This window comes from Leucopleurus acutus (genome assembly GCF_964270905.1).
Source record: "Leucopleurus acutus genome assembly, chromosome: 9".
NCBI lineage: Eukaryota > Metazoa > Chordata > Mammalia > Artiodactyla > Delphinidae > Leucopleurus > Leucopleurus acutus.
Genome location: NC_139144.1, coordinates 104,149,614 through 104,161,321, shown reverse-complemented (window position 1 = coordinate 104,161,321; position 11,708 = coordinate 104,149,614). Strand labels below are relative to the sequence as shown.

The following is an 11,708-nucleotide window of genomic DNA, read 5'->3' as shown; positions in this document are numbered from 1 at the left end:
CACCAAAAGCACAAGTAACAAAAGAAAAACATAAATTGGACTTCATCAAAATTAAGACTTTTTATGCTTTAACAGACACCATCAAGAAAACGTAAGGACAACCCACCAAATGGGAGAAATATTTGCAAATCCTGTATCTGAAGGATTTGTATCCAGACTGTATAAAAAATTCTTATAACTCAATAATTTAAAAAACATGAGTAACCCAATTTAAAAATGGGCAGCTCTTTCCCAGCTGGAACCATGGAGGGTGCAGAAGAGAAGAAAAAGAAGGTTCCTGCTGTGCCAGAAACCCTTAAGAAAAAGCAAAAGAATTTTGCAGAGCTTAAGACCAAGTGCCTGAGAAAGAAGTTTGCCCAAAAGATGCTTCGAAAGGCAAGGAGGAAGCTTATCTATGAAGAAGCTAATCACTATTACAAGGAATACAGGCGGATGTACAGAACAGAAATTCGAATGGCTAGGATGGCAAGAAAAGCCGGCAACTTCTATGTACCTGCAGAACCCAAGTTGGCATTTGTCATCAGGATCAGAGGTGTCAATGGTGTGAGCCCAAAGGTTCGAAAAGTGTTGCAGCTTCTTAGCCTCCATCAGATCTTCAGTGGCACCTTTGTGAAGCTCAATGGCATCTTTATGAATTCTCAGAATGTTAATGAACATGCTGAGAATTGTGGAGCTGTACATCGCGGGGGGGCACCCAAACCTGAAGTCAGTAAGTGAGCTGACCTACAAACGTGGTTATGGCAAACTCAACAGAAGCGAAGTGCCCTGACAGGTGACGCCTTGGTGGCTCCGTCTCTTGGCAAGTATGGTACCATCTGCAGGAAGGATCTGATTCATGAGATCTATACCATTGGAAAGCATTTCAAAGAAGCAGACAACTTGCTGTGGTCCTTTAAATTGTCTCCTCCACGAAGCAGAATGAAGAAAAAGACCGCCCATTTGGTAGAAGGTAGAGATGCTGGCAACAGGGAAGACCAGATCAACAGGCTTATTAGAAGGATGAACTAAAGTATCTGCCAGGATTATTTTTGTAATCTGGTCAGTTAATAAACAGTGACTGCTTTCAAATTGGAAAATAAAAATAAAAATAAATTAAAATGGGCAAAGGATCTGAATAGACCTTTCACCAAAAAATGGCTAATAACCTCATGAAAACGTGCTCAGTGTCACTATCCGTCAGGGAAACGCCAGTCAAACTGCAGTGAGATGGCACTTCACATCCCGTCAAAAAGTAGATAATCACAGGGGCTTCCCTGGTGGCGCAGTGGTTGAGAGTCCACCTGCCGATGCAGGGGACGCGGGTTCGTGCCCCGGTCCGGGAGGATCCCACATGCCGCGGAGCAGCTGGGCCCGTGAGCCATGACCGCTGAGCCTGCGCGTCCGGAGCCTGTGCTCCGCAATGGGAGAGGCCACACAGTGAGAGGCCCGTGTACCGCAAAAAAAAAAAAAAAAAAAAAAAAAAAGGTAGATAATCACAACTGTAGTGGAGAAAATGGAACCCACATACATTGCAGGTGGCAATGTAGAATGTTGCGTCTGCTGTGGGAAACACTCTGGCAGTTCTTCAAAAGGTTAAATGTAGAGTTACCATAGGATACAGCAATTCTAATCCTAAGACTATACCTGAGAGAAATAAAAACATACGTCCACACAAAAACCGGTACACAGATGTTTATGGCAGCATTATTCATAATAGCCAAAAAATGGAAACAACCCAAATGTCCATCAGCTGATGAATGGATAAATAAAATGTGGTATATTCACGTAATGTAATATTATTTGACAATGAAAAGGAATGAACTTTTCCTATATAGCACTGATACATACTATAAACTGGAGGAACCTTGAAAACATTATGTTAAGTGAAAAGAGCCAGTCACAAAAGGCCACATATTGTATAATTTCATTTACATGAAATATCCAGAATGGGCAAATCTAGAAAGGTAGGAAAGAGACTAGTGATTGACTGGGGAATTTCCTTGCGGTCCAGTGGTCAGGACTCTGCGCTTTCACTGCCAGGGCCCGGGTTTCATCCCTGGTTGGGGAACTAAGATCCCGCAAACCACGCGGTGTGGCCAAACAACAACAACAACAATGATTAGTGATTGACTAGGGGTGGGAGGTGGGGGGAAAATGGACAGTGACTACTAGTGGGTGTGAAATTTCCTTTTTGGGTTGATGAAAATTGATTGTGATGATGGTTGCACAACCCTGTGAATACACTAAAGCCCATTGAATTGTATACTTTAAATGAGTGAATGATATTTCTATAAAGCTGTTAAAAAAGAAAATAAAAGTATACCACATGAGAATGTTTAAACAGTGGAAAGATACTACTTAATTTTTAAACGGTGTCCCGCTTTACTCAAATGTGAAGGATGAGTGTTTTGCCAGGATTTCCGTTTTTTGATGTTGAAGTTGCCTTTACTAGGATGGACTCAGATCCTCTTTGTGTTCGTCTGAGAGCACTCAGGGCTTGGTCCCAAGTTCTCTGCTTTGTTACTTTAGTGTGATCCTTTTTTTTTTTTTTTTAACATCTTTATTGCAGTATAATTGCTTTACAATGGTGTGTTAGTTTCTGTTTTATAACAAAGTGAATCAGTTATACATATACATATGTTCCCATATCTCTTCCCTCTTGCGTCTCCCTCCCTCCCACCGTCCCTATCCCACCCCTCTAGGTGGTCACAAAGCACCGAGCTGATCTCCCTGTGCTATGCGGCTGCTTCCCACTAGCTATCTATTTTACGTTTGGTAGTGTATATATGTCCATGCCACTCTCTCGCTTTGTCACAGCTTACCCTTCCCCCTCCCCATATCCTGAAGTCCATTCTCTAGTAGGTCTGTGTCTTTATTCCCATCTTACCCCTAGGTTCTTCATGACCTTTTTTTTTTTTTCCTTAGGAGAACAGTATGGAGGTTCCTTAAAAAACTAAAAATAGAACTACCATACGACCTAGCAATCCCATTACTGGGCATATACCCTGAGAAAACCATAATTCAAAAAGAGTCATGTACCAAAATGTTCATTGCAGCTCTATTTACAATAGCCAGGACATGGAAGCAACCTAAGTGTCCATCATCGGATGAATGGATAAAGAAGATGTGGCACATATATACAATGGAATATTACTCAGCCATAAAAAGAAACAAAATTGAGATATTTGTAATGAGGTGGATGGACCTAGAGTCTGTCATACAGAGTGAAGTAAGTCAGAAAGAGAAAAAAAATACCGTACGCTAACACATATATATGGAATCTAGTGCGATTCTTCTAATCCTTTGTTTCCCATTAATTCCTGAGTCTACTGCTATGACTTAACCTCATACACTGGGTTGGATGTTTTTAAGTCTAGAGTCGTATTCACTGTGAGACGAAACCAGGGCTTTAAGGAAGATTTTGGGATTCTTAGAATGACAAGAGTTCAAATAAGGACAATGGAATCAAAGCAGAATAACAAGTAGCCAGCAAGTCCTGCTCTACTAGGTGAAGTACTCCTAAGAAGGGGGCAATTTAAATACCAGCTGGATTTCAGAGTTGTCCACTTCAAACTGAGATTTCCAGAGCTCCTGAAGCACGAGGACTTCCCTTAAAGTTAGGTAGAAATAGAATGTGAAAGTTTAAGATCAGGACCTTTTAGGATCTAGATTTTTATTTGAGTTCTTCCTTGTTAATTGCACAAAACTTCAACATAATCAAATATATCGAGTTTGAATGATATTCTAGTTCCTAAAATGGGATTTTTAGTTACTAAAGAGTAAAACTGCCCTGCAATTTTGAGGTAGCAAAGTCTGTAACACCTGATACATCTGTTGATGTCTTTGTCAACACCTTCTCATACCCAGATTTCCAGGTAGATCAACAATTTCTGGATTACAGAAATTTACATAATTGAAAAGAAAAGAAAAAGTAGAGGGGAGAAATCAAAAGCATCCAGCTGAGATAAAAGATAAATAGGGAATGGAAAACAAATAAAGAATAAAGAGACAAGTTTAGGAAAAAATAGCAAAAGAATAGCAAAGGATAAGCAGTGGAGTAGAAACTGAGAGAATCAGATTCTAGGACCAGCTCTGCTATTAGTAAATTGTGTTGTCTTGGGCAAATCACTCTCCTTCCCTTCTTCCAGCTTTACTGGCCCATATAATTAGATACTTGTCTTCCTTTGGGTCAAATCACTAAGTATGAGTTCTAAGCATAAAACAATGAGATTTGTTTTCCTTTGCAGTTTATAAAACCAGTCTCCTTACTCTATAATTGGGCTATTTTATGAAAACACTCTGAAAAAAAAATAATACTTAAAAAAAAGTAAATTTGCCAGTCACTGACACGTTCTATTCTCATGATGACTTCCTGAGCCCAGTCACTGAAATTTATCTTTCACTTTCAGGTTCCTGCATGACCTCATGCCGATTCAGCAACACATAGCAATGGTAAGAATTCCCTCCTACCAGTCTCCTAAACGAGAAGAGTTTTGATAACCAGTAACCTTAGAGACATAACTGTAATGTATAATCCAGGTCATTTCCCCTGGGCTCTTTCTGTGCCCTTCTGCAGCACTTCATCTTTAAAAAAAAAAAAAAGGCCCTTTAGGAACTTTTTTTAAAAATAAATTTATTTATTTATTTATTTTTATTTTTGGCGGCGTTGGGTGTTTGTTGCTGTGCGCGGGCTTTTCTCTGGTTGTGGCGAGCAGGGGCTACTCTTCCTTGCGGTGCGTGGGCTTCTCATTGGGTGGCTTCTCTTGTTGCAGAGCACAGGCTGTAGGCACGCGGGCTTCAGTAGTTGTGGCGGTCGGGCTCAGTAGTTGTGGCTCGCAGGCTCAGTAGCTGTGGCGCACAGGCTTAGTTGCTCCGCGGCATGTGGAATCTTCCCAGACCAGGGCTCGAACCTGTGTCCCTTGCATTGGCAGGTGGATTCTTAACCACTGTGCCACCAGGGAAGCCCCCCCTCTAGGAACTTTAAAGATTTCTTTATAATGTGGTTATGGCATTTGAAATCATCTCAAATGTAAATTGAACAGCAATACAGTATTACTTTGGGAAAATCTGAATCTTAGACTATTTTAACAGAAATGCAGTTAATTATTACTTTCATATATGCACAGAGACTTCAACGAGTTGTTGATGTCTGACTTTCTTTAATAAATGGATCATTTGTAATGAACCTGATTTTAAAGCAAATGAATACTCAAGTGCTTTAAAAAGTTGTTCTAGATTATATTTGAGGTAAATAACAAGTTAAGAGCACATAGTGAGACTTCCCTATGAAAAGAAGACTGTCTTTTGGGGTCAAAAGAAAACCATGAGAGTGTTTCACAGTGTAGTTTCCCAGTAGCGCTGGCAGGGTGGGGTGCATTTGGAGCGCTCAGTAAGTCCCAGTGTATACGCCTGCATCTCCTCGTACATGTGTACTCACCAGAAGGCAGTCTCTCCCTGCTGGGCCTTTCCCTAATGGATTTCCATTTCTATCCATCGGGGACTTAGATGCCGCCTAGCAATTAGTCCTAATCAGGCAGCAGGAGTTTCCTAAGGGGACTGCCAGCTAGCCTAATTGCTGGCAGCTGTGGGGCTGCTCAGCGCGCAGCTGCGGGGCACGGGCTGTTAACCCCCAGTGTCCCGGGCTCCACAAAGATGCTTGACCTAGCAAAATTCCTGCTGTGTGTGGCATGTGTTGGGACCAATGGCTTATCTTTATTTTGGAAAACTGTGCTGAGAAGCTTGGAGTACTTTATCTCCAAAGATACTTTAGGATAAGGAGTGAACTATACAACCCTGCTCTATAGCAGAAATTCATAGAGGAACTGAAACAGGATTAAAAAAAAAAAGCTCTATCATGGAAATTCTCAAAAATTCACGGAAGTGGAATAGTATAACAAGCCCATACATCCATCAAACAATTCTCTACATACTGCCATTCTTTTTAATCTATTCCCCACCTCTGTTTGTTTGGTTTTTTTTCTTTTTTACCGGAGTATTTTAAAGCAACTCTCAGACTTCATTTCACTTATAAGTGCTTTAGTGTATGATTCTAATATAAATATATATATTTAAGTGTAACCACAAAACTATTACTACCCTCAACAAAATAGCTAATAATTCCTTAATATCACCCAGTATCTAGGCAGGCTCCTATTTCCACAGTGCGTCAAAACTGCGTTTGGGTTTGTATGAATCAAGGATCTAGTCGAGGTAGTTGTGACTGAGGCAACCATTTGCTGGAGAGAGTTTCATGTTCTACGTTCGGCAGATTGTACCCTCAAGGTGTTCTTTTATGTGTTCCCCATATTTTCTGTAAATCCACAGGAAAATCTAGAAGCTTCATGAGAATTAGGTTTGGATTTTTTTCCAAGAATATTTTATAAGTGGTGCTATGAACTTTCTTTTGCGTTTTACTCAGGAGGCACAAATGTCTAACTGTCCAGTTTCAGTGATGTTAAAATTGATCAGTGAGTTCAAATGTTGTCAATCTGATGCATCCGTTACAAAGTTCCCCCATTAACTTTACCTGATAGTTTTAGCAGACATTTATAATCATTGCCTAGAATGATTGTTTCATAAGGGGTTACTAAGTGGTAACATTCTAATGTTTTCATTCCTTTGGCATGTATTAGCCATGATCCTTGTAGAAAAGAATTTCCCCCTCGTGTTTGTAAAGGCAAGATAAATACTTGATTCCCTTCCTTTTTTTTTTTTTTTAAAAAATATTTATTTATTCGGCTGTGCCGGGTCTTAGTCGCAGAATGCGGGATCTCCATTGTCCTGAGTGGGATCTTTAGTTGTGGCATGCGGGCTTTTAGTTGCAGCACTCGGGATCTAGTTCCCTGATCAGGAATCGAACCGAGGCTCCCTGCATTGGGAGCGCGGAGTCTTAACTGCTGGACCACCAGGGAAGTCCCTGACTCCTTTCCTTTATATCACATTGATTCCCGAAGCCACCTCATAATGTAACTATGAAAAAAAATTTTTGAGTATTATTATGAACTCATGGATTTTTATATGTATGATGTGTTTCAATCCAATGTAGTCCTAGCTTTTTTAATGCTAAAATTATCCCAGATTTAATCAGTGGTGCTTTTCAAATTTATTCTGTAACCTTTTGACTTGTCTTTATTAGTGTTTGAAATTTTTCTGCCCTATGCCTGGAATAACAGTTTTCCAAGGAGCCCTGGTTTCTCTTAGTAAACTGGGCATGATGGGTGTTCCTTGCTAATGGATTCTCGTTGCTTGTAGTCCAATGCACTATGTTTAAAGCAACAGAATGAACCTGTATTAAATTCAGGTTTGTATTAGTCTCCTGCAGATGTTTATACATCTGTACTCATCTTAAACTTCCTCCTTCCTGTCCCCAAGGAACAAGTGTCTAAAATAAGCTTTTGGTATCTCTAGTTCCAGGACAAACTGTCAGTCCCCTCCTCACTCGGCTCCTTCTTCATCTAACCCCCCTATCAGTGAATCAGAGATGGCCACCATTGCTTCCCTGTCCCCTATCTTCTCTCCCAAACTAGACTGAAAGCTTTCTGAAAGCAAGAATGTTTTCTACTCATTTTGGAATCTTCCGTAATGCTGAGCACAGAGTAGGTTTTCAGTAAACTTTTGCACTGAACTGTGAATTGTCACAGGTCCCAATCTGTGCCGCTAATTCCGTGGTAACATTCTCTTCTCTGCTCTATATCAGTCTCTCATCCAGGGACCTTTTTTTTTTTCCCTCCAACACGAAAGAAGCATCATTCCACAGCCATTTTATAAAGATGGAATAAAATAAAACTCTGTAATTGATTCTGTTCCAAAGAAGCCATGCATTAAGGAAGAAACACCGTGCCTTTAAAAAAAAAAAAAAAAAAAAAAAAAGAAACACCGTGCCTTGAGGAGCTGTCGGCTTCATTACCTGCTCCGCAGCAAGCCACTTGGGAGGGCAGTCAGACTTTGCGGGAAGGTGCCAGTTAATGACCTCCACCCGCCCTGAAGCACACTCCAGCCCCACACCTTCACGGTGCTGACAGAAGCCACTGGGGGAAATCTTTGCTCAGTTCCTTGATATTTCAGAAACGGCATACCATTAACGATTTCTCATGTTTTCTAACTCCATATTTAAGGAAGATTATTTCATAGAGCCAAATAAGATGACCCCAAGATAAACCATCTGTATACCCAGATAGTCACTGGACACTAACTATGGATGTGCTGTGTGGTTCTTAGCAGTGGGGTGACCTCAGGAGGAGCAGGGAAAAATAGTACCCACTCCTCCACCCCAGAGAGGCTTGGACCCCCTAGATAGGAGCTCCAGAATTAACCCCCATTGCTATTTCTTCATTGAGTTTCTAATCACATGCTTCATCCATTGTACTGTGGATTTTTTTTCCAGCTTAATTAGTAGGTGGAGTCTTTATGTAATGTGGATATTGTATGCTAAGGACAGACAACCCAATTAGCTTAAGAAAAGAGGGAATTCATGGAGTCTCACAGTTGGGAGTCCAGGAGTAGCTCTAAACTGTGGCACAAGTGCATCCAGGGACCCAAGCAATTACGTCGAAACTTGTCTGCATTTACCTTTCCCTTCTTATTTCTGTTTGTCTTGGCTTGCTCCTTCTGGAGTTAGGTTTTCCTTATGTAGCCAAAAACATTGATGGCAACAGGAAACTTCAAAACCCACAGCTGAGGTATGTTTTTCTGTAGCTCCAAAGCTTAAAAGACTCTAATTAGCCGACTTGATTCAAATGTCTGAGGAATGATGGGACCAAAGAATGGGGGTCCTGAACAACTCAACCTATTACATATATCAGCCCTTTCAGTATATATGTGACCTTTATAAGCCTCAGTTTTCCCACCTGTAAAATGGAATCATCATAATCGTAATCATACCCATCGATTGTAATTAGATAATTCATGTAAAATGCTTAGCATACTTCCTGGCATATAACAACCCCTGTATTAATGTTGGCTCTTATTATTTTTTTAATCATTATATGCTTTTCCTAGATGGTCATCTTTTATTTATTTATTTATTTTAAAATATTTATTTATGTGGCTGCATTGGGTCTTCGTTGCAGCGCACAGGCGGGCTCTAGAGCATGCAGGCTTAGTTGCCCTGCAGCATGTGGGATCTTAGTTCCCCGACCAGGGATCGAACCCGCGTGCACTGCATTGGAAGGCAGATTCTTAACCACTGGACCACCGGGGAAGCCCCTAGATAGTCATCTTTTAATGTTATTTATGGTATCTCCCACTGAACAGAAGCTTAAATTCTTTTCTGTCCAAATCTAAAAATCTTTTCTTTATGGTTTGTGGGTGGTGTCATGCAGGAGCTAGCCTTCCCTGTACCCCCAAATTACAAAAATATCCTCCTGAACTTTCTTCTGGTATTTTTGTAATTTTCTTTTTAATGTTTAAATCTTTACTTCATGAACCTAATATAATGTTATATGTCACTTATACCTCAATTTTTTAAAAAGAGGAGGGAGGGACTTCCCTAGTGGTTCAGTGGCTAAGACTCTGAGCTCCCAATGCAGGGGGTCTGGGTTCAATCCCTGGTCAGGGAACTAGATGCCCCATGCCACAGCTAAGAGTTTGCATGCCGCTACTAAAAAGATTCTGCATGCCGCAACTAAAGATCCCGTGTGCCACGGCTAAGACCCAGAGCAGCCAAATAAGTAAATAAATATAAATTTAAAAAAATAAAAATAAAAAGAGGAGGGAAAAAAATTCTTTTCACCACTAATTTGAAATTTCATCTTTATCTGGTGCTAAGTTCCTACTATGAACTGACTTGTTTCTAATTTATTCTGCTTGATTTTTTATTTCTTTCTACGCCAGTTTTAATTGTCATAGTTTTATGGTAAATTATTATACTTAGGAGGGCAAGTCTCCCTGCCATCGTTCTTCTTTTTGAAAATGTATTTGGCTGTTCTCCCACTCTCTGCTGTTCCAAATAAACTTTAGAATCAGCTTATAAAGACACAATTAAAAATTCATTTGGATTTTATTTAAAATTGCATTGAATTTATGGAACTATTTGGAAAGAATTAGTATCTTCATAATAACGAGTCTTACTGTCTAGACACCAAAATAAATCTCCATTTTTTCAGGTATTCTTCATGTTCTTGAGTAAGTTTAAGAGCGTTCCTTTACAGGAACATAAGTAACCTATTTACTGTTATGCTTATTCCTAAATACTTTGTGTTTTGTGTTTTTTGTGGGTTTTGTTTTTGTTTTGTTTTTGCTACTGAATAGAATTCTTTTCCATTAAATTTTCTAATTTATGTTATTATTGTCATGGCTATTAATGTTTGTGTTTCACTTATAATTGGTTATCCTACTGTGCTCTTTTTATCTGAAAGTCTTAGTTTTCAGTGGATTTTCATAGGTTTTGTGAGTGGCCAATCATGTCGTCTGTCAATAATGATAAGGAGGCCACTCCCTTCTGTAAATTTCCTCCCCTCTCCTTGTTTTACCACATTGGTTGTGTCCTGCAGTGAAACAGTGGCAGTAGTTATGATACAGCATTTCTGTCTTGTTCCTGGCCCCATCTTTTCACCTTTAAGTACGGCATTTGTGTTTACTTCTTTATCAAAGTGAAGAAACTTTTTCTATTTCTAGGTTACTAAGTGTTTTTCAGGACTGGTTGTTGCAGCTATTGAAATACTTCTGTTTTTCTGCTTTTCTTTAATAATACAGTGAATTACATTGGTAGTAGATTTCACAATTTTATGTCTCCCTGCATACTAATCTTTTTTATTTTTCATTGAAGTAAAATTGACATACAATGTTGTATTAATTTCAGGTGTACAATATAGTGATTCAACATTTATATACATTACGAAGTGATCACCACGATAAGCTAGTTACTATCTGTCACCATTTAAAGTTGCTACAGTATTACTGACAACGTCCTTTCCTATTCTGTATGTGGCAGCCCCTATTTTGCCCATCCCTCCACTCCACTCCTCTCTGGCATCCACTAGTTTGTTCTCGGTATCTGTGATTCTGTTTCTGTTCTGTTTTGTTCATTTGTTTTATTTTATCTTTTTAGATTCCACATGTAAGTGAAATCATATGATACTTACTAATCTTTTAATTGATTGCTGGATTTGATTTCCTAATATTTTATTTGGCACTTTTGCATCTATGTTTATATTTTTCCTTTTTGTATCTTTGGCCAGATTCTTTTTAAATTAATTAATTAATTTATTTTTTACTTTATTTAGTCTTTGTTGCTGTGTGCGGGCTTTCTCTAGTTGCGGCGAGTGGGGGCTACTCTTCGTTGTGGTGCGTGAGCTTCTCGTTGCAGTAGCTTCTCTTGTTGCTGAGCATGGGCTCTAGGCATGCGGGCTTCAGTAGATGTGGCTCATAGGCTCTAGAGCACAGGCTCAGTAGCTGTGGCGCACGGGCTTAGTTGCTCCACGGCACGTGGGATCTTCCCAGACCAGGGCTCGAACCCATGTCCCCTGCATTGGCAGGCGGATTCTTAACCACTGCACCACCAGGGAAGTCCATGGCCAAATTTTTGATCAAGGTTATGCTAGCCTTGTAGAATGAATTAAAATTCTTTCTGTTTGTTTTTTGTTTTTTTTGCTACTATCTGGAACAGTTGAATAACAAAAAAAAATTATACTATCTATAAATAACTCTTTGGAAGATTTGATACAGTTTACCCATTATAACATGAAACTGACTTGGAGTATTTTGGGGAGATAAATCTGTGACCACATTTT

At 39.6% G+C, this 11,708-nt stretch overlaps 1 pseudogene across 1 annotated transcript; it reads left to right on the top strand.

Annotated features, from left to right (window-relative positions):
* The first annotated feature begins 234 nt into the window (after positions 1 to 234).
* On the top strand, positions 235 to 1,008 carry LOC309966247 (large ribosomal subunit protein uL30-like; annotated as a pseudogene). The gene has a single exon. The product of its transcript is annotated as a large ribosomal subunit protein uL30-like (transcript).
* Positions 1,009 to 11,708: the final 10,700 nt, after the last annotated feature.